This window comes from Balaenoptera borealis, assembly GCF_965194805.1.
Source record: "Balaenoptera borealis genome assembly, chromosome: 17".
NCBI classification, from domain to species: Eukaryota; Metazoa; Chordata; class Mammalia; order Artiodactyla; family Balaenopteridae; genus Balaenoptera; species Balaenoptera borealis.
The window spans coordinates 21,620,783-21,647,343 of NC_138876.1; positions in this window are offsets into that span (position 1 = coordinate 21,620,783).

Consider the following 26,561-nt stretch of genomic DNA (forward strand, 5'->3'; position numbering starts at 1 on the left):
CTTGCAATTACATCTTCAAAGACGTCAAGGAACTAGTGAGTGGCATTTGAACCAGACCTTGAAGAATGAGTGTGATTTCATTTGGCAGGTGGAATACAGAGGCTAGAAGGGCAGGGTGTTCCAGGAAGAAAGAACAGCACAGGCAAAGGCATGGAGGTAAAAAGGAGCAGGGTTGATCTGGGAGCCAAATGTAAGGAAGCAAAGCCAAGGTAGCAGGCAGTGGACAGGATTAACTCTCAGGCTAAGCAGTCTTGCTGGACTTTCTAGAGAGTTTAGGCTGAAGGATCACCTGGCATTTTTCCTTCCTAATCCGCACTCCTATATTTACCAACAAATAGGGCCTCTCCACAGACCTTTCTGCTTTTAATCAGGTCACATAGGATCTTCATACCTTGACAAACCAGATAGAGAATAGAAAGCTGAAAAACATTTCCAGACAAGAGCAAGTCTGCTTGTTGAGTATGACCATTTTTATAAGTCCTTCTGGTTCCACTGTTTACATGGGAGCCTTACTGCCAGGAAAACTGAGCTGTCCCAGCAGCCGCCCGTGTCTCACACTCTTAGAGCCTGGATGTGTAGGAATCACTCTGGGCCCTGGAAAATCATTTAGGAGGAGAAAGAGCTGAAAGCTTCCAATGTCTTCAGACTTCTTCCTGGGTTGCTGACAGAGGCATTCGTGGCCAGGAGTATTGGCAAAAGGGGTAGGCCAGGGGTAGAGGGTAAAGAGAAGCCTCCTCAAATTCCAGTTTTCCTGGAATTTTTTTTGTCAGTGGCCCTTGTCTTGATCCTGAGCCAAAGTTCAGGGCAGAATGACTTTGTAATGGTCCAAAGGTGACAAATGGTTAAGAGTTTCGGCAAAATCACTTTTGCTTTTAGGAGAATCATAAAATGACGATGATAATAATAATAGTAGTACAATTTGTTGCCCACTTAATAATAATAATAAATTTATCATGGCTAGAATTTGTCCACCATTTGCTAGGAGTCAGGCTCTACATTAAGCATGTCACCTGTATTAACTCATTTAATCCTCCTAACATCTCTGAGATAAATAATAGTATTATTATGATGAGATAAATAATAGTATCTCTATGATAATAATAATAGTATTACTATTAACCTTATCAACAGATGTAGAAAATGAGTGTGACCTAGACTACAATGGTCAGTGAAGATTTCATTTGTTTCTCTACATTTCACGGCTCCGATGGTCGTTAGGTGAGGTCATGTAACTAGCTGTGACCAACCGGCTCTAAGCAGAAACAAAACACAGTTCTTCAGAACTGAGGCAGTGAAAAGCCCATACGAACTTTTCTCCCCTTTCCTCTCTTCCCCCAAACTCAGGGATTAAGGAGGGTGGGAGTGCCACAGACGCTCCTAGCTGGTAGATCTCCATCAGCTCCATCAGGCTGGTCCCTGAGTAACTAAGGGAAGCAGAGCCTGCTCATAAACTTGGGATAAACGTATACCAGGAGCAAGGCATAAGCCTTTGTTGTGTGAAGCCACTGAGACTTCAAAGTTAATTTATTAACGGCTGCATAATCTAACCCATCTTGATAGTACACTGAGGCCCTAAGAAGTTTAGTAACTTACCTTAAATAATAGATCTAATTAAGTAATTAAGTTAGAACTGGAACCAAAATTTTCTGGTTTCCAGGCAAGTCTTTCTCCTGCACAAATTCCAATCTGACTGAGATAAGGGCCATAGTTTCTACTGCACCATTCACCATGTGTGTGGCAATGACTCCAAAAACCTATCCATGAAAGACCCAGCCCATATGGGACATCTCTTAAAGACAGCTAATAGAGTAGCTCTGACAGGGCAGGCTGGTTAGAGGCAGATGTGAGGACGGAATTCGCAGGCAGACCCTGCACGTGACAAAGCTAAAAAGTCACTAAAAGCAGATACAAGCAGAGGGATTGCCAAATCACCTCACAAGGTCACATGAATTTACTATAGTCCAAGGCCTGGCCCTCAGTCTTACCCAATTTGGTCAGCAGACCCAAAGCAGAGTCACTGCTCTGAGTCCAACTTGGAGTATCCAACTCACAGAAGACTTAAACCAGAAATCCAATTTGTCATTTTTTTCTCAGAAACATGATTATCACATGATCAATAATGATTTTGTTGTCCTAATTAGTGCATTCTCTCATTTGATCACTGGGTTCATCCTTGAAATACATTCTTGACCTGGCTTCTGGGATATTTCACATTTGCTCTCTTGGCTGTTTGTTTTTCCCACCTCACTACCAGCTCATTCTCACATTTCTTTGTTGATTCCTCATCTCCCTATCCTTAACATTGGAATGCCCCAAGGCTCAGTCCTTGAAAGTTTTTTTTCTATGTGCACATGCCCTTGGTAATTTCTTCCAGTCTCATGGCTTTAAATAGCATCCACATGCTGATAACTCAACTCTGTACCTCCAGCTGACTTTAATCTTGAACTCTGGCTACCCGCTTGATCTCTCCCCTGGGATATGTATTGAACATCTCAAATTTAACATGTCCAGAGCTGACCTCCTGATCTTCACCTACAAGCAAGCTCCTCCTGTAACTTCACCATCGTAGTCAATGAAACTACCATTTCCTCAAACCCACAACCTTGGAGTCCCTCCTTGACTCAATTTCTCTCACACACCCTACTTCATACCCTCCAACAAATCCTGCTGCTTTGTCTTCAAAATATAGCCAGAATTCAACCACTTTTTACTACCTTTATTGCTACCATCCAAGTTACCATCATCTCTTTCCCTGGATCACTGCCTCTCAACTGGTTTCCCTTTCACTTTAGCCAACTCCCTCCTTCAAACTCTCCCCAATGCAGAAGCCAGAGTGATCATGTTCAAACCTCTGTCAGATCACATGACTCCTCTGTTCAATATCTTCCAAAGGCTTCCCATCTCACTCAGAGTAAACGCCAGTCATTACAATGGCATTGGCCCCGGGCAAATTCACTCTCCTCCACTACCTCTTTGATCACATTTCCTACTTCCTTTTACTTCCTTTCCCCTTGCTCATTGCACTGGCTTCCTTGCTATGCCTGGAACAAGCTAGGCCCATCATACTTCAGGATTATTATACTGGTAACTTCCTTTGTCTGGAATGGTCTTCCCTTAGATGTCCACATGGTTCGCTCCCTCACCTTCCTCAGAAATTTGGGCTTGATTCAGTTAGGATGGCTCACTTCTACTCCATGTGGTGTCATCTTTGCTCACTCATGTTTTTGCGGTGAGCTGGTGGTCCATGTCTAGTATTTGGTTGTCTGTTGGTAGGAATGATGGGTATAACTAGGCCATGTGCTATTCATAGTCTAGCTGGCTAACCCAGGCTTAACAGGGTTCTCAAGAGCAGCAGGTGAGGGCATGCCCCAACGCCCACATTTCAAGCTTCTGTTTTGTAGCATATGTATTATTGTCCCACTGGCCAAAACAAGTCAAACCGCCAAGCCCAGAGTCAGTGTGGGAGAGGACTACTCAACTAGTGTGGATTGAGAGAGGGTGATTATATCAGACTTTTTAAAAAAAAAATCTAATATGGTGTTGTTTTAGGGAAAAAAAATAAATGAACAAACTTGTAGTTGGGAACCCCTGTACTATAATACTATAATTCTTCTCTTCAAAGTTAATTTTTTAACTGTAAGGGTAACTACAGAGGAAGAGATTTCATCCTTGTGTAATTATGCAGGAAAAAAATTTTTTTGTTTTTATTCTGCAGTGCTTATACACTGTTTTTATCATCCTAGCATCCTTTCAAGAACCACTCTTCTGCCTGTTGATGGTTCTGGTGGGGTTGTTAGTGCCAGATCCTAGTCCCTTGCACCCCACCTCCTCATGACACATGACTAATCAGAATCACTCAGATGCCCTCCCTGGGAATGATATATGGAACTGGGGTTGGAGGGGGTGGGCAGGAGAAAAAGGAAGCCCTTTGTCTGCTGGAGGATATGAATCTGGAGCTAAAAGTCAGTAGCCATATTTCCCAGCACTTAGGGGAAACCTGCCTGCAGAAAGAAACATCAAAAAAAAAAAAAAGTGGAGAAAAGGGAGGCAGTGACCTAGTGGCACTGAATTCTGATTCTAGTTTGTGAAGTCCAGGTTCCTATGGTAATTCCTCCCACCCTGCTTTACCTCTTCTGATATGTGAACCAATAAATTCCCTTTTTCTTAAGCTAAGTTGAGTTGATTTTCCATCACTGACCGCCAAGAACTCTAATGTGAAACCCTGGGATTGCTGTTCAATAAACTCATCTTCTCATTCCAGCCCCATCACCATCTTCAGCTGCCAACTCTTGAAACGCTTCAAAACTTCACTAGCGAAAGTGCTGTCAGGAAGGGGGTGTGGAGGAGGAAGGAAAGGGAGCCTGAAGAAAATGAATGGATCACTGGGATAAGGAAACAGACAGGATGAAAAATTACCACTCAGAATGGCTGGACAGAAGAAAAAGGAGACAGATAAATGGGAGCCGCTTGGCAGCCAAGAAAGCAAATGGAAGAATAAGAAAGGTGACATGGGTACTAAGAACAGTATTACCTGAAACACTCATAGGAGTCAGAACTCAGAACAATGGCTTTGGGGTTGTCAGTGGTTGTCTTTTGGAAAAATAGACTTAGGATCGTCATGAGAGAGAAAAAAGAAAGAGTAATGAGCAAGCCACCATACAGCACATTAAAATGAAAAATGGATTTTGAGGAGAATTACTTCTTGATAGAAGCACAGCCCTGTTACTTTTAAATGTTGGTATTCTATCAAAAATCCATGAAGATGATACAGGCTTATCCTCACACAGAAACTATATTATATGCAGCTTGCCTACAGGATCACATTGTAAAGTATAATCTGGGGCAATTATGTTCCAACTCTCTGTTCCCTTTGGCATATAACTAAATTCCTTTTCAAACTATCTTGTTTTCTAACCCTACCCTCAATTATTTGCTCCCCAACTTTTACATTTGATGATGTTTCCCATGATCTCAGTACCCTCACGCTCATCCACCAACCAGGTCCAGACCAACTTTTTACTTTTGCCACCACAGCCTCGGTCCCACCCCATGCCACTTCCACAATGATCCTCACATAATGTCAGTACTCTAGCAAACTTATTTTTACTATGAATACTATTAAGTGATCTTTTAAAATATTTTTTTTTCTCCCATCATTCCTCTCTTTTTAAAATTTTTAAATTTTTTGGCCGCACCATGCGGCACGCGGGATCTTAGTTCCCCAACCAGGGATTGAACCCACACCCCTGCAGTGGAAGCGTGGAGTCTTAACCACTGGACCACCAGGGAAGTCCCTATTAAGTGATTTTTTTTTTTTTTTTTTTTTTTTTTACTATGTTTTAGTAGAGAGGAAGGGGTTCTTGAGAGGCTAAGGGGAGCATAACATACAGCAGCTATTAACAATCCCTGACCCACTGGAAGTACAGAATCTCTGCTTATGCTAGCTATAGTACACATACCTGAGCATGAAATAAAACCATATATACAAAACTGCTTTGGAAAGTAACTCTAAAATGAAATGAGTCATAATTATTCATTGAAAGATACTTCCTACCTTTGTTTATTAGGTGTAGTTTGTTTCCAAGGTATATGGGAGTGTTTCATGACCAGTGACCCTCTAGATTATGGCACAAGGATCTCACCTGATCTGTCCACAGGAGGTGAACCCTAACATCATGGAGATGTGTCCAGCACACCTGCCCCAGCCCAGCAGCCTCCGTGTGGCAGTTCCCGGCAGGTGCCCCCAGCATCTAGAGCTAAGCCCCCCCAGTCATACTCTCCTCACATTAACTGCACCCCACACACTGGCTCTAACCTCAGGAGACCTGACCTGGACAAGGTCTTTATTCAATGAAATATTAAGAAAAGAAGTATTATGGGAACCAACACTGGAATCAGTATCAACTTGGGGCCCAAGGGAGAAATGGAAGAAAGCCCTAGAAAAACAGAAAAGCTTCACAGAGCTGGTGAAATGCATGGATTTGAGAATCAGAAAGTCAGATTTAAATACTAGCTCTGCTGCTTATGTACTCTCTGACCCAGCACGTGATCACTGCTCAATAAATAGAGGTTGAATGAATAAACAAAGTTAACTTAATTTGCAGAGCTCCAATTCCTCATATCTAAAACATGGAAGTAAACATCTGCTGCTGGGGGTTTTTGTAAAGATTAAATAAGGTAATGTACAGAAAATGAATAGGAGACTGTGTGACTCAGAATTATTGCTCAATAAAGAGTATCTACTACTGCTACCATTATTATTATCCAAAAAGGAAGGAAAGAAAACATATCCCTGATTCCCTTAAATAGCTGGACCAGACAACAGGGTATCCAACATTATAACTGATTCATCCTTGATATAAGAAAAGTGGTAGCAAATAAATTACAAGAAAGTCCCAATGTTCCATGTTTACCTCAGGGCAAAACAGAAATATTAATCCAACCTAGGCCATCATGATCTTGTTTAAAAAAAAAATTCTCGAACTACAATCCTGCAGCCTGTGGAACAAAAACCACATTAACAGAAAGACAGACAAGATGAAAAGGCAGAGGGCTATGTACCAGATGAAGGAACAAGATAAAATCCCAGAAAAACAACTAAATGAAGTGGAGATAGGCAACCTTCCAGAAAAATAATTCAGAATAATGATAGTGAAGATGAGCCAGAACCTCAGAAAAAGAATGGAGGCAAAGATCGAGAAGATGCAAGATATGTTTAACAAAGACCTAGAAGAATTAAAGAACAAACAAACAGATATGAACAATACAATAACTGAAATAAAAACTACACTAGAAGGAATCAATAGCAGAATAACTGAGGCAGAAGAACGGATAAATGACCTAGAAGACAGAATGGTGGAATTCACTGCTGCAGAACAGAATAAAGAAAAAAGAATGAAAAGAAATGAAGACAGCCTAAGAGACCTCTGGGACAACATTAAAAACGACAACATTCACATTAGAGGGGTCCCAGAAAGAGAAGAGAGAGAGAGAAAGGACACAAGAAAATATTTGAAAAGATTATAGTCGAAAACTTCCCTACCATGGGAAAGGAAATAGCCACCCAAGTCCAGGAAGTGCACAGAGTCCCATACAGGATAAACCCAAGGAGAAACACGTCGAGACACATAGTAATCAAATTGGCAAAAATTAAAGACAAAGAAAAATTATTGAAAGCAGCAAGGGACAAATGACAAATAACATACAAGGGAATTCTCATAAGGTTAGCAGCTGATTTCTCAGCAGAAACTCTACAAGCCAGAGGGAGTGGCATGATATACTTAAAGTGAAGAAAGGCAAGCGCCTACAACCAAGATTACTCTACCCGGCAAGGATCTCATTTAGATTTGATGGAGAAATCAAAAGCTTTACAGTCAAGCAAAGGCTAAGAGAATACAGCACCACCAAACCAGCTCTACAACAAATGCTAAAGGAACTTCTCTAAGTGGGAAACACAAGAGAAGAAAAGGACCTACAAAAATAAACCGAAAACAATTAAGAAAATGGTCATAGGAACATACATATTGATAATTACCTTAAACGTGAATGGATTAAAGGCTCCAAGCAAAAGACACAGGCTTGCTGAATGGATACAAAAACAAGACCCATATATATGCTGTCTACAAGAGACCCACTTCAGACCTAGGGACACATACAGACTGAAAATGGAGGGATGGAAAAAGATATTCCATGCAAATGGAAATCAAAAGAAAGCTTGAGTAGCAATACTCATATCAGATAAAATAGACTTTAAAATAAAGAATGTTACAAGAGACAAGGAAGGACACTACATAATGATCAAGGGATCAATCCAAGAAGAAGATATAACAATTATAAATATATATGCACCCAATATAGGAGCACCTCAATACATAAGACAACTGCTAACAGCTATAAAAGAGGAAATCGACAGTAACACAATAATAGTGGGGGACTTTAATACCTCACTTACACCAATGGACAAATCATTCAAAATGAAAATAAATCAGGAAACAGAAGCTTTAAATGACACAACAGACCAGAGAGATTTAATTGATATTTATAGGACATTCCATCCAAAAACAGCAGATTACACTTTATCTCAAGTATGCACAGAACATTCTCCAGATAGATCACATCTTGGGTCACAATCAAGCCTCAGTAAATTTAAGAAAATTGAAATCATATCAAGCATCTTTTCTGACCACAGCACTATGAGATTAGAAATGAATCACAGGGAAAAAAACGTAAAAAACACAAACACATGGAGGCTAAACAATACGTTACTAAATAACCAGGAGATCACTGAAGAAATCAAAGAGGAAATCAAGAAATACCTAGAGACAAATGACAATGAAAACACGATGATCCAAAATCTATGGGATGCAGCAAAAGCAGTTCAAGAAGGAAGTTTATAGCTATACAAGCCTACCTCAAGAAACAAGAAAAATCTCAAGTAAACAATCTAACCTTACACCTAAAGGAACTAGAGAAGGAAGAACAAACAAAACCCAGTTAGCAGAAGGAAAGAAATCATAAAGATCAGAGTAGAAATAAATGAAATAGAAACAAAGATAACAATAGCAAAAATCAATAAAACTAATAGCTGGCTCTTTGAGAAGATAAACAAAATTGATAAACCATTAGCCAGACTCATCAAGAAAAAGAGGGAGAGGACTCAAATCAATAAAATTAGAAATGAAAAGGGAGAAGTTACAACAGACACTGCAGAAATACAAAGCATCCTAAGAGACAACTACAAGCAACTCTATGCCAATAAAATGGACAACCTGGAAGAAATGGACAAATTCTTAGAAAGGTATAACCTTCCAAGACTGAACCAGGAAGAAATAGAAAATATGAACAGACCAATTACAAGTAATGAAATTGAAACTGTGATTAAAAATCTTCCAACAACAACAACAACAAAATCTTCCAACAAACAAAAGCCCAGGACCAGATGGCTTCACAGGTGAATTCTATCAAACATTTAGAGAAGAGCTAACACCCATCCTTCTCAAACTCTTCCAAAAAATTGCAGAGGAAGGAACACTCCCAAACTCATTCTACGAGGCCACCATCACCCTGATACCAAAACCAGACCAAAATACTACAAAAAAAGAAAATTACAGACCAATATCACTGATGAATATAGATGTAAAAATCCTCAACAAAATACTAGCAAACAGAATCCAACAACACATTAAAAGGCTCATACACCATGATCAAGTGGGATTTATCCCAGGGATGCAAGGATTCTTCAATATACGCAAATCAATCAATGTGATACACCATATTAACAAACTGAAGAAGAAAAACCATATGATCATCTCAATTGATGCAGAAAAAGCTTTTGACAAAATTCAACACCCATTTATGATAAAAACTCTCCAGAAAGTGGGCATAGAGGGAACCTACCTCAACATAATTAAGGCCATATATGACAAACCCACAGCAAACATCATTCTCAATGGTGAAAAACTGAAAGCATTTCCTCTAAGATCAGGAACAAGACAAGGATGTCCACTCTCACCACTATTATTCAACATAGTTTTGGAAGTCCTAACCACGGCAATCAGAGAAGAAAAAGAAATAAAAGGAATACAAATTGGAAAAGAAGAAGTAAAACTGTCACTGTTTGCAGATGACATGATACTATACATAGAGAATCGTAAAGATGCCACCTGAAAACGACTAGAGTTAATCAATGAATTTGGTAAAGTTGCAGGATACAAAATTAATGCACAGAAATCTCTTGCATTCCTATACACTAATGATGAAAAATCTGAAAGAGAAATTAAGGAAACACTCCCATTTACTATTGCAACAAAAAGAATAAAATACCTAGGAATAAACCTACCTAAGGAGACAAAAGACCTGTATGCAGAAAACTATAAGACACTGATGAAAGAAATTAAAGATGATACCAACAGATGGAGAGATATACCATGTTCTTGGATTGGAAGAATCAATATTGTGAAAATGACTATACTACCCAAAGCAATCTACAGATTCAATGCAATCCCTATCAAATTACCAATGGCATTTTTTACAGAACTAGAACAAAAAAATCTTAAAATTTGTATGGAGACCCAAAAGATCCCGAATAGCCAAAGCAGTCTTGAGGGAAAAAAACGGAGCTGGAGGAATCAGACTCCCTGACTTCAGACTATACTACAAAGTTATAGTAATCAAGACAATATGGTACTGGCACAAAAACAGAAACATAGATCAATGGAACAGGATAGAAAGCCCAGAGATAAACCCACGCACCTATGGTCAACTAATCTATGACAAAGGAGGCAAGGATATATAACGGAGAAAAGACAGTCTCTTCAATATGTGGAGTTGGGAAAACTGGACAGCAACATGTAAAAGAGTGAAATTAGAACACTCCCTAACACCATATACAAAAATAAACTCAAAATGGATTAGAGACCTAAATTTAAGACCAGACACTATAAAACTCTTAGAGGAAAAAATAGGCAGAACACTCTTTGACCTAAATCACAGCAAGATCTTTTTTGATCCACCTCCTAGAGTAATGGAAATAAAACAAAAATCAACAAGTGGGACCTAATGAAACTTCAAAGCTTTTGGACAGCAAAGGAAACCATAAACAAGATGAAAAGACAACCCTCAGAATGGGAGAAAATATTTGCAAACGAATCAATGGACAAAGGATTAATCTCCAAAATATATAAACAGCTCATGTAGCTTAATATTACAAAAACAAACAACCCAATCCAAAAATGGGCAGAAGATCTAAATAACATTTCTCCAAAGAAGACATACAGATGGCCAAGAAGCACATGAAAAGTTGCTCAACATCACTAATTATTAGAGAAATGCAAATCAAAACTACAATGAGGTATATCACCTCACACCAGTTAGAATGGGCATCATCAGAAAATCTACAAACAACAAATGCTGGAGAGGGTGTGGAGAAAAGGGAACCCTCTTGCACTGTTGGTGGGAATGTAAATTGATACAGCCACTATGGAGAACAGTATGGAGGTTCCTTAAAAAACTAAAAATAGAATTACCATATGATCCAGCAATCCCACTACTGGGCATATACCCAGAGAAACCATAATTCAAAAAGACACATGCACCCCAATGTTCATTGCAGCACTATTTACAATAGCCAAGTCATGGAAGCAACCTAAATGCTCATCGACAGACGAATGGATAAAGAAGTAGTGGTACATATATACAATGGAATATTACTCAGCCATAAAAAGGAACGAAATTGGGTCATTTGTTGAGACGTGGATGGATCTAGAGACTGTCATACAGAGTGAAGTAAGTCAGAAAGAGAAAAACAAATATCGTATATTAACTCATATATGTGGAACCTAGAAAAATGGTACAGATGAACCGGTTTGCAGGGCAGAAATTGAGACACAAATGTAGAAAACAAACGTATGCACACCAAGGGGGGAAAGCGGCAGGGGGGTGGTTGTGGTGGTGGGATGAATTGGGCGATTGGGATTTACATATATACACTGATGTGTATAAAATTGATGACTAATAAGAACTTGCTGTATAAAAAAATAAATAAAATTCAAAAACAAATTCTCAGGAAATCCATGTTCAAACCCTATTTTGTCTCTATCTCTTCCTACATTTTGGTTTTTTGGATGGAGAAGCTAGAAACAAGGAGAGAAAGTGACTTCTCAAATTTTCTAAATGATTTCTAGGTCTCTTTCAGTGTGAATCAGGATATGGTTCTGTGAATTCACCATGGGTTAGTGGGAATCAGCAGTGATATGGTCTCCTGATGCCCCTTTTGTTGGTGACCAAATAGGGCCAAACCAGTGCATCAACTGATATTCCACTTATTACAAACTCCAAATGGACTATTTTCACCTGACTGCCCTGGGCTGTCAGTCAGTTTCCAGCTTACCTGGGTTTCATAGCATTGGGTTGTTGAAGGAGCCTTAGGGGAAAGTGGAGTCTGCTTTCCATAAGAGGGCTTCACAAATAAGGAGCCATGAGAGTTAAATCAGTGGCTTCATAATCAAAATAATCTAGGGAAATTTTTAAATTGCAGAATCTTGGGGCTCATGCCTGAAGATTCAGACTCAATGGGTCTGTGGTATAGCGCAGAGTCATGTATTTTTTCAAATCTTCCAAAATGTGTACAGTGGGCATCCAGATTGGCGAACAATTGTCTCCATAAGGAATCACAAACTCAAATTCCTACAGGACCCAGGAAAATCAGGCTAAAAATAAAGTTCTCGAGGTCTAGATTTTACTTTCCCACTTTTGAGATATAAGTGAGTTTAAGAAATGTTTTCCTTTCCTCTTAATTCCACTATAAGAAAAATAGAACGAAGAGAATAATAAATGACAACAGATATTCAGCCTCAATGCTGGGGCCCAATAGGGAATGGTGGGGACTGTGGCAATCTAGATAATTCACACACCATCTAACTTAAAGCTTTCAGGGCTCAGACATCTCATCTGTCAAATGGGAGCAAGAAAACTTGATGGACACAATTGCCCTGAGGATAAATGAAATCCTAATTAAGAAAGCACTTCATACACTGTGAAATGTTAGTTCTCATTACTACAGTTAAAACAGAAGATGGAGTTGCATGTGGTAAAATGTTCTTAGGTAGCAGAGACTGAAAAATTTTGTTTTCAGGTTGATCTTCAGAAAAGGGAGTTCTGGGTCAGAGACTTTTGTGTTTAAAAAACGATAAGATCAGAGACGTCAACTCAGCACGGCCTTTGCTTTCGGCCTGATTTTGTTTCCATTCTCTTCTTGTCAAATGGTGAAAGCTGATAGCTGGTCTCAGCAGGGGTCTGCAAGTCTTGGATGCTGGAATCCTCCAGCCTCCTGGCACCATCAACTGCCACAGCTGGAGGGGATGTGGACAGAGAAGGAGTATTGGGAGGGCACAGGCAGACCCAGAAGTGAATGAGAGGAATAGGCCCTGTGCCCTGAATGTAGTGGATTCAAAGACAGGATGGAATTGGTGCTGATGAAATGAGAAGAGCCCCCAAGCCCAGAATGTCAGCTTTAAAGCTATTTCACTGATATGTAAAGTCAGCTTGGCACCAGCTCATAAGTTAAGAAGAGAAGCAAATCTATCATCAGCCAAGCCTTGCAGAGAAGTTTCAGGCCCTCAAACCTAGTAAGCACTGCTCCTGGTGGAAGCTGTCAAGTCAGACAGATAAACTGCTGGCTCCTGCGGTTTATTGAGCCTGAAATGACTGTAGAAGGTCAGTTCCTCTTAGAGTTAAGTTACATCCTTAAATCTTAGGAGCTGGAAAGGAAAAGCTGGTAACTGCCTTCTTACTATCTTGTCCCTTCTTTAGGTGATTCGAGCCAGGAATTGAACCAAACAGGGGCTCCTAACTTGTTTTATGCCAAGAACACATTTAACTATCTGTTGAAGCCTATGGACGATTTGTCAGGATAATGTTTGTAAATGCTCAAGATAAAATATATGATTACAAAGAAAACGAATTATGTTAAAATATAAATTATCAAAATAGTAAAAATATTTGTGATATAGTAATAATAGTGCTTCCTTATTAAATAAGAAAATCTAGCAATAAGTCTTAAAACTACCATAATTTTGAAGTACTGTTGAGTAGTAATGAGTAGCAAACAGTATATTGAGATACAGTAACCGTATCATGCTATGATAATGTGTGTGGGGGGGAGGTCTATTTTTGATGAAATTATATTGCTAACATTCCTATGGGTTTGTTGCCTACATTTATAATAGAAGAAAATTCTATATTTCAATTAGAAGTTAGTAAAGATGTAATCTTTTTTGGCTTCCAAGTTCCTAGGGATCTGAGGGACCCCTAAGGGATCTAAAGACTTCAAATTAAAAACCCTTGTGAGGGACTTCCTTGGTGGTGCAGTGGTTAAGAATCTGCCTGCCAACGCAGGGGACATGGGTTCAATCCCTGGTCCAGGAAGATCCCACATGCTGGGGAGCATCTCAGCCTGTGCACCACAACTACTGAAGCCGGCGCACCTAGAGTCCGTGCTCCGCAACGAGAAGCCTGCGCACCACAAGGAAGAGTAGCCACCACTCATAACTAGAGAAGAACCCGTGCGCAGCAACGAAGACCCAACGCAGCCAAAAATAAATAAATACATTTATTTAAAAAAAAAAAAAAACCCTTGTGATAAGGTGATAGAAACAAATTCAGTTGACCTACCCTCCCCCTCTTAGCAGACAAGCAAATGAATGCATCTCTTCAAACACCTCACTTGGGAAAGCTACAAATTTATATTAACCATTGCTCAGAATATTTGTTTAAAAAGTAGATCTCATCTAAATGTATAAGCTGAAAATGACACAACATTGCAAATCAACTATACTTCAATAAAATTTAAAAAAAAATTTTTTAATTAAAAAATAAATGTATAAGCCATATTTATTTTCTATAAACTAAATTTCAAATTCAAGACTCCACACAACCAGTTGGTAAGACATCTCATGTCAGTTATTCTTGGTGTTTCTACCCAACCAGTTGGGGAATTTGTCATGATTCCAGGTTCTTCCTCAGTCTTTCATCATCTGGCGGGGGTGAGGCTCTCTGTGTTGATAATCTGTCCACACAAGCTACCCAAATAACGTCCACTGTTCCTCTCTGATGGCTTCTTCGGGTTCAGTGGTTCTCTGTTGCTTGACCATAGAAACTCTCCCGTATGTCTGCCTAAGTCTTTTCTTCTTAAAGGTACCATATAGCTATTTCTCTCTAGAGCCTTCAACTTCCCCATGGTTGCTCATCACATATTTCCTCCAAGGCCAGAAAGTATAGAACAGATTCCTTTCTTTTTTTTTTTTTTTTTTTTTTGCTGCACTGTGTGGCATGCAGGATCTTAGTTCCCTGACCAGGGATTGAACCCGTGCTCCCTGCAGTGAAAGCATGGACACTTAACCACTGGACCGCCAGGGAAGTCCCCAGACTCCCTTCTTAAATGGGGAAAGGGAAAGAAGGAACTACAGTAGAAGGGAAAGTTATTATTTAAAAATATTATCCAGTCACATATTTCTAAAATTCCACTTTGGAATCAACTTCAGAAAAATGTATGCATTTGGTATGAAAACCAATCCCTTAACTACACAAAGAATTTATGATTTAATCAAAATTGTCATTACTCAATTTCGTGTCCCACTTTATTCACCAGATTTTATTCCAAATAATTTTAGGCTACTGGCAAACATAAAATCCATCCTCAGCAGGCAAAGAATTTCAACTCTGAGGATATTAAAAATATGCCACAAGAAGACCTCTCTAATATGATTCAAAATCCAAGTGTAATAAAGAAAACATTAATAAATTTTACTACATAAAAATGAAAACCATATTTATGGAATAAAAAAACACCATAAACAAAGTGAAAGCACAAACAAGGTACTGGAATAGGTTTACAAAAAAGAGGGGGCTAATCACCATATCTAATGAACTCCTAGAAATGAAGAAGGAAAAATACCAACTCCTCAATGGGAAAAAAGTCAAAGAACAAGAACATACAGAAAGGCAAAAGAAATACAAATATAATACAAGATTTTCAATCTCACACATAATAAGAGAAAAACAAATGAAAAACTCATTGAGAGGTATCCCCTTCTAGCCAATAAGGAACATAGGTACTGGATTTATCCTCCTACATGAAATTTAAAAAACAGACAACAGTTATGATACAGAAATTTTCAGATATTGACCATCAAGCTGCTCAGGACAGTGGTCCCTGAGAGAAGGGAAACAAGTGGGATAAGACCCCTGAATGCCTAGGCTTGGAGAGAGATTCTTTGCTGCAGTTCAGAGAGGGGAAACCCAAGTGGAGCTTTACAGTCTCCCTGAGTTGAAAAGATGGCGCTGGTCATCCAAAAAGGTCAAGGTGACTAGAATTCAAGGGCCACCTATGAGAAGAGAACTACACACAAAAAAAGAACTTCAACATTCTGGAGAGTTGAATCTTCAGGTGAATACTATTCAATAAATGCATGTAAACAAACTACTTGAGATTATGGAAAGAACTACACAAAAGGAACAAGGTGTTAATGCCCAGGAATCACACAAAGATGAGAAGTTTGTGTTCCATTATTCACGGTGGTAAACCTTATAATCAAGGGGACTGCATAGGGTCTTCATAAAATTGTTGCCTCAGCAATGGGAAAAAGTTAGCCTGAGAATGAAGACTTTTCTGCACATGCATAATAAAGTTTAAAAGCAAGACTTGAAAGGAGCAAACTGTTTCCAAAGAATATAACTGCATCTTATTTAAAAATCTCAAGAATACAGGAATACAAAAATATCCAACAATGTAAAATTCAAAGTGTCCAGGAGCCAATTAAAAAATTTCAGACATGACTAGAAGGAGAAAAATGCAATAGATAAAGAGCCATAAATGACAAAGACTATAGAGCTAGTGGACAAAGATGTTAAAACAGCTATTATAACTATATTCAATAGGTAAAGAAGGTAAATTCAATGTGTTACATAAAGACATTTAATTTTTTTTTAGAAAATCAAAATGGAACTTCTAGAAGTGAAAAATACAATTACTGTAATTTAAAAATTTACTAGGTGGAATTAACAAACTAGACACTGTAGACAAAAAGATTAGTGACTTTGAAGAAATAGTAATAAAAACTATACAAAATGAAACATAGAAAAATGACTGAAAAAAAATTGAACAGAAGATCAATGAGGGGAAAATTCAGGCAGCCTAATATACCAATTGAGTCCATTAAAAAGAGGAGGAGGAAAAATATTTGAGAATATAATGACCAAAAATTTCGCAAATTGTCAAAGCAATCTTGAGAAAGAAGAACAGAGCTGGAAGTGTCATGCTCCCTGACTTCAGACTATACTACAAAGCCATAGTAATCAAAACAGTATGGTACTGGCATAAGAAGAGACACATAGATCAATGGAACAGAATAGAGAGCCCAGAAATAAATCCACACATTTATGGTCAATTAACCTATGAAAAAGGTGGCAAGAAGGGGGGAGGGTGAGGGATAAATTAGGAGGTTGGGATTAACATATACACACTACTATATATAAAATAGATAATCAACAAGGATATACTGTATAGCACAGGGAACTCTACTCAATACTCTGTAATAACCTATATGGGAAAAGAATCTGAAAAAGAGTACTATATGTATATGTATAACTGAATCACTTGGCTGTACACCTGAAACTAATACAACATTGTATATAAACTATACTCCAATATAAAATTAAAAAATTAAAAAATATGAATAAAACAAAGGAGGCAATAATATACATTGGAGAAGAAACAGTCTCTTCAATAAGTGGTGCTAGGAAAAGTGGAAAGCTATGTGTAAAAGATGAAATTAGAACATTTTCTTACATCATACACAAAAATAAACTCAAAATAGATTACAGACCTAAATGGAAGCCCTGAAACCATAAAACTCCCAGAAGAAAAAATAGGCAGAACACTCTTTGACATAAATCATAGCAATATTTTTTTGAATCTGTCTCCTAAGGCAAAGGAAACAAAATTAAAAATAACCAAGTGGGACATAAGTATACTTAAAAGTTTTTGCACAGCAAAGGAAACCATTGACAAAGTGGAAAGACAACATACTGAATGGGAGAAAACATTTGTAAATGGTATCACCAATAAGGGGTTAATATCCAAAATATATAAATAGCTCATACAATTCAATATCAAGAAACAAACAACCTGATTTTAAAAATGAGCAGAAGACCTGAATAGATATTTTTCCAAAGAAGACACACAGATGGCCAACAGGCACATGAAAAGATGCTCAACATTGCTAATCATCAGAGAAATGCAAATCAAAACCACCATGAGATATCACCTCATGCCTGTCAGAATGGCTATAACCAAAAATACCACAAATAACAAATGTTGGCAAGGATGTGGAGAAAAGAGAACACTTGTACACTGTTGGTGGGAATGTAAATTGGTGCAGCCACTGTGGAAAACAGTACGGAGTTTCCTCAAAAATCTAAAAAAAAATAGAAGTACCATATGATCCAGCAATTCCACTGCTGGGTATATATGCAAAGAAAAGAAAAACACTAATTTAAAAGGATACATACACACTGCTAATGTTCATAGTAGTATAATTTACAACAGCCAAGATATGCAAGCAAACTAAGTGTCCTTCAACAGATGAATGGATAAAGAAGAGTGGTTTATATATACAATGGAATACTACTCAGCCATAAAAAAGAATGAAATTTTGCCATTTGCAACAACATGGATGGACCTGGAAGGTATTATGCTTAGTGAAATAATTCAGACAGAGAAAGACAAATACGTTATCATTTATATGTGGAATCTAAAAAATGAAACAAATGAATGAATATAGCAAAACAGAAACAGACACAGAGATACAGAGAACAAATTAGTGGTTACCAATGGGGAGAGGGAAAGGTGGGGCAAGGTTTGGGGATGGAATTAAGAGGTACAAACTACTATGCATAAAATAAATAAGCTTGAGCACAAGGAATATATTGTACAGCACAGGGAATATAACCAGTATATTATAATAACTTTAAATGGAGTATTATTAAAATTTTGAATTAAAGAAGTCCAAAAATTTCCAAATTTCATGAAAACTCTAAAGAACCTCAACAAGCTGCAATAAAAGAAACATGAAAAATCCTACACTAAGGTACATCATAGTCAACTGTTTAAAACCACTGATAAAGAGAAAAATCTTTAAAATAGCCAAAGAATAAAGACATACTATACAAAAAGGAATCAAGATAAAAGTAACAGCAGAATTTTCATCATAGACACAGCAAGCCAATTTTTTGGCTGCCTACAAGAAACCTACATTCACTATAAAGACACAAATAGATTAAAAGTAATAGGATAGGAAGAGATATAACATGTAAACACAAATCAAAAGAAAACTGGAATGACTATATTGATATCAAATAAATCGGATTTCAGAGCAAAGAATATTACCAGTTATTTTATAATAATAAAGGGGTTTATTCATCAAAAGTATCTAGAATCCTAAATATTTATGCACCTAATAACAGAGCTTCAGAATACAAAAAGTAAATCTGACAGAGCTCAAAGAGAAATAGGCAAATCTACAATTAGAATTGGAGATTTCATCATCCCTTTCATAAAAACTGAGAGGAAAAAACGTTAAAAAAATTTTTTTAATAAGGGTAGACAAAAATTCGGTCAAGATGTGAAAGATTAACAAGACTACCAACCAACTTGACCTAAATAATATTTATAGAACTCTCCAAGCAACAACATAATACACATTCTTTCCAAATGTACATAAAATATTTGTCAAGGTAGACCATATTCTGGGTCACAAAACAAGATTTAACAAATTTTAAAGGATTAAAAATAAATTAGAAATTAACAGAAAATGTGATGAAAATCCTCAGATCTAAATAAAGGACTTCTAATAATCCATGGATCAAAGAAGAAATCAAAAGGGAAGTAGAGGTTATTTTGAACTGGTAAAAATGAAAACACAAATTATTGAAGTTTATGGGATTAAGCTAAATAAGTACATAGAAAAAATTTATAGCACTGAAGAATAAGGGTCTGAAGTCAAGGATCTAAAGTTTCACCTTAAGAAACTAGGAACTGAAGAGCCAATAAAACCCAAAGTGAAAATAGGAAAGGAAATAATAAACAGCAGAAAATAATGAAATGGACAAGAGAAAAATAACAGAGAAAATATTAACAACAACAAAAAACTACAGACCAATATCTCTCATAATCATAGATGCAAAAATTCTCAACAAAATTTTAGTAAATTAAATCTAGCAACATATAACAAGTACAGTACACAATTACCAAGTGGGGTTTATCCCAGAAATTCAAGGTTGTTTTAATATTTGAAAATCAATCAATGTCATTCACCATTTTAACAGGCTAAAATCAAAATGTCATATGATCGTTTCAATAGCTGCTGAAAAGGCATTTATTTGAGAAAATCCCCAAGCTAGTCCTGACAAAAATTCTCAGCAAACTAAGAATAGAAAGAAACTTCCTTAACTTAATAAAGGGCATTTATAAAAACCCTACAGCTATATTCATAAGTGATGACTCTCCATGTAAAAAAATCCTAAGAAATATATTTTTAAATGCTTTGATAAAGTTGCAGGATACAAGATCAATACACAAAAATTATTTATATTTTTATATGTGAGCAACATACAATCATAAAATAAAATTTTAGAAAATATCTTTGACAATAGCCTTTAAAAATATGAGAAATTAGCAGTGTATTTGGCTATAGATGTGTAATACCTGCGTGCTGAAAACTACAAAACATTGCTAAGAGAATTTAAAGAAGACATAATAGAGAAATACACTGTGTTCTTGGATCAGAAGATTTCTCATTGTTAAGATGTCAATTCTCCTCCAAATTGATCTATAAACTCCATGTAATCCCAACAAAAAACCAACAGGATATGGAAATGCAAAGAACTGAGTATAGCTGAAACAAGTTTACAAATGAATTAGAATGTTAAAGGATTTACACTTTCTGATTTCAAGAATATTGTAAAGCTACAATAATCAATACAATGTTGTGTTGGATCAGGATAGACAAATAAAATAAGTGAGGAGAATGGAACAGAGAGTCCAGAAATAGACCAACACATATAGTGTAAATGGATTTTTGACAAAGGTACAAGGGCAATTCAATGGGGAAGGATAAGCTTTTCAATAAATAGTGCTGGAGTAATTGGCTAGCTATATGCAAAAAAAATGAACCTCAACGGTACCTCGCACCATACATAAAAATTAACTTGAAATGAATCATAGACTTCAATAAAACTATAAAACTTCAAAAAGAAAACAAAGGAGAAAATTTTAATGATCTGGGGTTTGGCAAAGATTTCTTAAATACAAAAAGCATGAACTATAAAAGAAAAATATCAGCAAACTGAACTTCATCAATATCATAAACTTTTGCTCTTCAAGAATTGTTAAAATCAGGGCTTCCTTGGTGGTGCAGTGGTTGAGAATCTGCCTGCTAATGCAGGGGACACGGGTTCGAGCCCTGGTCTGGAAAGATCCCACATGCCGCGGAGCAACTGGGCCCGTGAGCCACAACTACTGAGCCTGCGCGTCTGGAGCCTGTGCTCCGCAACAAGAGAGGCCGCGATAGTGGAGAGGCCCGTGCACCGTGATGAAGAGTGGCCCCCGCTTGCCGCAACTAGAGAAAGCCCTCGCACAGAAACGAAGACCCAACACAGCCAAAAATAAATATAAAAATAAATAAATAAAATATTAAAAAAAAAAAAGAATTGTTAAAATGAAAAGTCAAATCATAGACTAGGAGAAAATATTTTATATATACACACATAGAGAAATAGACTTGTAAATAGAATATACAAGAAACACAACTCAACAGTAAAACAAGCAACCCAGTTAGAAAGAGACAAAAGATTTAAATAGACAATCTACCAGAGAAGAGAGATTTGGAGAACAAATGATGCCATGAAAAATTGTTCAACATAATTAGTCATTAGGAAAGCACAAATTAAAACCACAATGAGATACAACATATGCCTTCTAGGGTGGCTAAAATTAAGATTAACTACACCCATTGTTGGCAAGGATAAGAAGCAACTGGAAGTCTCATTCACTCTTGGTGTGAATGCAAAAATGCAACTTTACTTTGGAAAAGTTTGGCAGTTTCTTTAAAAGTTGGACAGTTACCTACTATATATCCAAGTCATTTCAATCCCAGGTGTTTACCCAAGAAAAATGAAAGTATATGTCAATCTATAGACTTATACACAAATGCCCACAAAAAGTTAATTAACAATGAAAAAAACCCTAATGTCCATCAACAGCTGACTGGATCAACAAATTGTGTTATTTCTGTGCAGTGGAATACTATTCAACAATAAAGAGGCTTTAACTATTAATACACATGACAGCATCAATGAATCTAAAATCATTAGGTTAAGTGAAAGAAGAAACAAAATGGAACATACTACAGGATTTAATTTTTATAAAATTTCCCAAAATGTAAACAACCTATAGTGACAAAGCAGATAAGTGGTTGCCTTATCTGGCTGGGGGCAAAAGAAAGGATGGATTGCAAAGGTCCACAAGGAAAATTTTTGTTGGGATGGCAATTTTCTGTATCTTTATTTTGGCTGTAGTTTCACAGGTATGCACATTTGTCATAATTCATCAAAATGTATACTTTAAATTCAATTTATTGTATGTAAATTATACCTTAATAAAGCTGATTTTAAAAAAGAAGAGATGTAGCAGACTATTGTATGAAGAAAAAATAGTCTTAAAACTGAAAGGCAAAAGTTGAACAACACCCTGTGTTGTTTTTATCAAAACATAAAATTGCTGAGGACAACTGGCAAAATGCCAATATATTTTAGCTAAATCATAATGTTGTGATTTGGGGGAGGAAAAATTCCCCAAGGTGGCCACTGTGAGGACAAAAATATTCAAAAGTTTTTGTAACTATATGGACACATTTATTTATAGTCTACTCACTTTTTTAGGCATGTGCTTCCATGTGTGGGTGAGTACACACACAAAATCATCAGATCCACCACAGAATCAGACTTTAAAATCTTAATACTCAATATTATCCCCTGAATTTCAAGTTCAAGTGTAATAAAGAGTCTGACTCCACTTTTGGTAGTTGATAGCTGACAGTTTAAGCCCTACCACTTCCTTTTCCCCTGCTGCTGTACATCTGGGAAAACTGATAAGAAAGCCCACAGATGGCCTCCTTTGCTGTCAGCAGGCAATTCAAACCACACAAGCCTTGACCCACACACAAGGACCCGCATCCCAGACCCACCACCTAACCACCATCAAACTCTGCACCAGTCTCTTTTCCTTGCTCTTTCAAGCCTTTTTTGGACCAGCATGGGAGCCAGCCCTGATCTCCCCAGAGAGCCTTATTGTGTAATAAATCATTTCATGTCCTCTTGGTTCATGTGCAGTGCCGTCAGTTTCAACATCTGAACCAAATTTGGGGGGTGAAGGTTGGGAGAGTACCTCCTGTCTATGCAGAGTGACTAAAACAATCAGCTATAGCTGATTTACAACAGCTGGTTGGTGGGGGGAAGACACCAACGTGAGTATGGCAGGCAGCTTCTAGGATGGTCCCCAGAGATCCTCACCTCTTGATATTCAGGTTTCTCTCTTTACTTGAATGTGGGCTGGACCTAGTGACTTGCTCCTAATGAACAGAATACGGCAAAGTGATGAGATGTCACTTCTAAGATTAGGTTACAAAAGACCCTGACTTCCATCTTTCTTGCCTTCTCTTGCTCACTGAGGGAAGCCAGCTACCAGGTTGTGAGCTGCGCTATGGAGAGACCAACTTGGAAGTTGATGCTCCCACAGTAGAGCTTTCAGATGAGACTGCAGCCCCAGCCAAAACTCTTATTGCAGCCTCGTGAGAAGCCCTAAGCCAAAGGCATCAACTAATCTGCTCTCAAACTCCTGACACAGTAACTGTGAGATAATAAATGTTTGTTGTTTTAAGCCTCTAAGTTTGGGGGTAATTTTGTTACTCAGCAACAACTAATACAAAGAGTGAGTTCTTGAGTACGAGAATTCCTGGAGAACAGAAATAAGTATCAATAAGAGAAGAACAAGAAAAGATTAGTGTCTCAGAGACTATTGAAAAGATAAAGGGGGCAGAAGCAAACTTCAAGTAATAAACTGGAAGCAGATCTTAACGTTGACTAGAACAATGTAGTTGGTGATCTTAGTAAGTGCAGCATCTGATTGCCACAAGTAACCAGGAATCACAAGTGTCCTCCTGGTCTGAGAAAGTCAGTGACTACATCATTTTGGGAGGGAAGATGTCCTTTTTCCAACTGTCTTGAACCTTTGGTTGATCCCATATGAACATCAAGGCATGAAGCAACTGCTTTGTTCTGATAAAAGTAGTCAATGAAAACAGTGCTAAGTCAGTGCTCTTTTATCAAACAAGATTTCCTTTTATTAACAGTGTCACAGAGAGCAATTTCACATTAATTACAGCCCAGTCTTGATTACCTGTCATTGTTACTGATTGCCTGCATGAAATGAATGTCTTAAATGAGATGAAATTCAGTCCCCTATTCCCTGTTTCAGGAGTGGCAAACCATCATTCTATCTGACATCATTTTTTTAAATCAGAATTTTCTTCAGTATCATCTGTAGATACCTTCATCCTGCTATTATCCTGGGAAGATCAGGGACATGCAATAGGATCTTTCTCAATTTCTCTGTACTTCAAATCTCTCTGCATAATTACCAATCTTCCCCTCCTTTTGCCCTGTTTCAGAAGCAGCGGCAGTCTTCCACTTTCTCCAAGTTTGACCCCTCCACTAGCACTCTTAACCCAGCTCCTCTCTCCCTTTGCTGAGCCATCAATCACCTCCACTCACATCTTCCTTCCTCTTAGTCTGTAAATCTTTCCACCCACAGATTGTGTTCTTCCACCACTGATACCCCTTCCAGCTACCATCCTATATCTTTCCTCCCCTCAGCTGTGTTACTTCTTGACTTCTTAATCATTCTTAAGCCTAGAGAAATTTGTTTTACATACCTACCATTCTACTATGTTGTATTCAAAAACACTACTACAAGCAGAATTATAGTGGGATGGATCCTGAATGGTGACCAGTTCTGATGAACTTACAGATATGCCCATGATTCAATCATTCTCATTCAGTGAAGAGCTATTCACTGCCTGATATGTGCCAGGCACTGTTCTATGTTTACCAGTAATTCATAGATGTGCCAGGAATAACAATGTCAGGGATATAGCAGTAAACAAAGAAGACAGAATTCTCTGCCCTCTTGGAGCTTACATTTCTAGCGTAGGAGGATAAACCAAAAAGGAAAACAAAATAACATAATTAAACAAGTATAAAGTATGTCAGCTCTGAGAAATGCTATGATAAAAATAAAGTAGGGAGGGGCTATACAGTACAATGGAAGTGGGAAAAATGGTGAGGCAGGATTTTATAGAGATGCTTCAGGGCACAATGGTTAGGGGAGAACATTCTGGAGCCGAAGGACCTAGGTTCCTATCCTCCCTCTCCCATCTTCTAACTGTGTGTTCTTAGGCAAGGCATTTAACCTCCTGGTACCTTAGATTCCTCATCTGTGAAATGGGAAGGATGTTAGAACCTACCACATAGGGCGGTTGTAAGGACTAAATGTGTTTACAATATATAAAATATTTAGAACATTGCCTGAGTTCAGTAAGGGCTCAAAAAATGTTAACCCTATTATTCATTCATTCAATAAGTATTTACTTAGCACTCATTAACCTGTTAGATTCTATGAAGTATATTAAAATCAGATGCATTCCTGACCTCTCAAAAAATACGGTATGAGTACATACACAAAAGCACAATACAAGGTGGTATAAACCCTCTACTCTTTCAGAGGGAGACATTATGCTCGTATTGTCACTCTTTACATAATATCAAGGTGCTCTGAAAGTATCTTCTCATCTAGGATCTCTCCTGGCCTTCACCACAATCATGAGAGATACTACTGCCCTCATTATACCTGTTGGGTAAGTAACACATAGGTATCCACTGAATCCCTACCCAACAAATTAGTGGCTCAGCCTGGAGGCGCAGTTAAAGTGGCAAGTGCACTGACTCAGAGCATGACCTTTTACACCACAAAAGCCTGTATTTAAATCAAGAACTACAAATTAAACTGTGTGATCTTGGACAAATGCTTTCACCTCCCAGAGCCTCAGTTTTCTCATGGGCAAGATGAGGACAAACAATTCTAGCTGCATCAGTCTCATGCAAGGGTGAAATGAGGTATATGAAGGACTTCGCAAATCTTCCAGCCCTTAACAAGTACCCTATAAAATGGTACTTTAAAATGGTGGCTTTAAAAGAAAACAAGGCAAAGCAACACATTTCTCCCGCGATTCTGTCAGCCTGTACTTGCATGAAGCCTCCAAATCACCTTCAGATTCACAGGATGACACAACAAACATGTCAATGTGTACAAAAATGAAATACAGGAACTATACCTGAGTCCACAAGAATTCACTTCCTCTCAAGCCAAAAATTTTGTGAACTTCTTGTTTGCTTGTAATATAGAGTGCCATATTGCCATGTGCAATATAGGGGGGGGGGGTTCTTTTTTTTTTTTTTAGATCTGCATTTAAGCTATGCTAACCAATGATTTCAAATGCAAATTAACAGTGCTTTACTCCAAATATGAGCTCTTGAAAAGTTTTGTGTAAATTGGGTTTTGTAAATCATCTCAAAGTTTCAAGGAAAGATTTTAATGTAAAGAATCTCTGGGGCGAATCCTTTCAGATAAGACATGGATCGTTGCTAGATTGACCCAGTTTACCTATTTTATCTTCTTTTAACGTGTAGATTTTCAAATATCCAGGAGCTAACGCAGCACACATGACTTGGGTGGGAACCAGATTTCTTTACCCAGGAGAAAATGACATGAGAGACTGCTGAGGGTGGGAGTGTCTTCGTGAGAAAATGAGGGGTTTGATGAGAAGCTTAGAAAACTCAACTTCTACAAACTTAGGAAAGTTGTGCATAGCAGACTTTTGGGCTGGAACGGG